The sequence below is a fragment of the Mustela nigripes genome, unplaced genomic scaffold (assembly GCF_022355385.1).
Source record: "Mustela nigripes isolate SB6536 unplaced genomic scaffold, MUSNIG.SB6536 HiC_scaffold_2305, whole genome shotgun sequence".
In the NCBI taxonomy this organism is placed as follows: Eukaryota; Metazoa; Chordata; class Mammalia; order Carnivora; family Mustelidae; genus Mustela; species Mustela nigripes.
The window spans coordinates 2,411-3,853 of NW_026741711.1; the positions used below are offsets into that span (position 1 = coordinate 2,411).

Consider the following 1,443-nt stretch of genomic DNA (forward strand, 5'->3'; position numbering starts at 1 on the left):
TCACTTTCTTTCATGAGCAGGTTGAAATGAGGAGGAAGAGGAAGGGGAAGAGAGGTGAACTTCAAGGGGTGAAGGCCTCAGGTAGGCAGCTGGCTCCTGACAGTAGGAAAGGGACAAAGGAGAAGGCAGTGAGTCTTGCAGGGAGGGTGGGGGGTAAGGGTTACAGCTTATGATGGAATCTGGACAGGAGTAACAGGGATACTAGTCATTTGAGTCCACCATTGGCAAGCTGGGCTCGGTGTCAGGGCAGATAGGCCTCCATGGGCAATGGCACATGAGAGAAGGTGGAATTCTTCTCTGAGGAGCAGGAGGAGCTTTGGGTGTTGGAAAGCATAGACAGTATTGTTCCAGGGCCAAGGACAGGTCCGGGTACTCCTGGTTGGAGGTCAAGGCCACAGTATGATCCAGTTCTTCTACCAGCAGCTTGAAGGTACCACATGCCAGCCACCCCTCATTATTGTGTATACCTCTCTGGTGCACTTATTGGCTTATCCATCAAATGACTCCTTCAGCAGCTTGAAAACCTCCTCCACAGGCACTGCAGGATATGGGAAGCTTCCAGAATGAAGATTTTGCAGGATCACCCCCAAAAGACCAGAAGTCACTCTGGTGGATGTAGATCTCGTCAAACATGGCCTTAGGGACCATCCACTTCACAGGAAGTCCACTGTTGGTTGTCTTTTTATAGTAAATGATGTGTTGATATCTCTGGAAAGGCTGAAGTCTGAGATCTTCATCATGTTGTCCTTTGTCACCAGCACTACCCTGGTGGCCAGGTCTTGGTGTATGCACTTCTTGGAGGCAAGGTACTCCATGCCTCAGGCTACCTGATAGGCACAGGATACCAGGTCCTTGGAGGAGAGTTGCTCTGCTGCCTTGTGGCTGATATTGTAACAGTACTCCAGGTCAGGAGGCCTCTGGGCCTGCAGGTACTCCTTTATGTTGTTTGGAGGCATATTCCATGAGAGCGTACGAAGGACCGTCCTGTGTGCAGGACCCAGCAGATTCATGGTGTCCTTGTGCTGTCCAATCATCTTCATCATCTCCATTTCTGAGATTAGGTTTGACAGGACTTTCTCTGTTGCATCTGACTTCAACATCTTCACAGACACTTTAGTCAAATGGTTGGATTTGTCTTTGTCCAGCCCAATGGCCTCCTCCAACACCACCTGCCCAAACAAGGCCTGTCTTAAGGGTCTGCCTAAACTGCCTACAACCAGCCTGTCTCAAGGCAGGTATGAACTCTAGATTATCCTCAAAAACATTAAACCACAAGCTAAAAGTTCTCTTCACTAGGTCTCTGTCGCAGGTCTAATTTTCTTATCTTTCATCATTTATCTTTTTCCCAATTCTTTTTTTCAGTATAGTTTATTTTGCATCCAGGTGTTTCCGCTGGTTTCTGTATGTTGTTTCATAAGGAAGAATTATCCTGTCATAAAATTA

At 47.5% G+C, this 1,443-nt stretch overlaps 1 pseudogene; it reads right to left on the reverse strand.

Annotated features, from left to right (window-relative positions):
* Positions 1-241: 241 nt before the first annotated feature.
* On the reverse strand, positions 242-1,221 carry LOC132008944 (fibroblast growth factor receptor 1-like; annotated as a pseudogene).
* Positions 1,222-1,443: the final 222 nt, after the last annotated feature.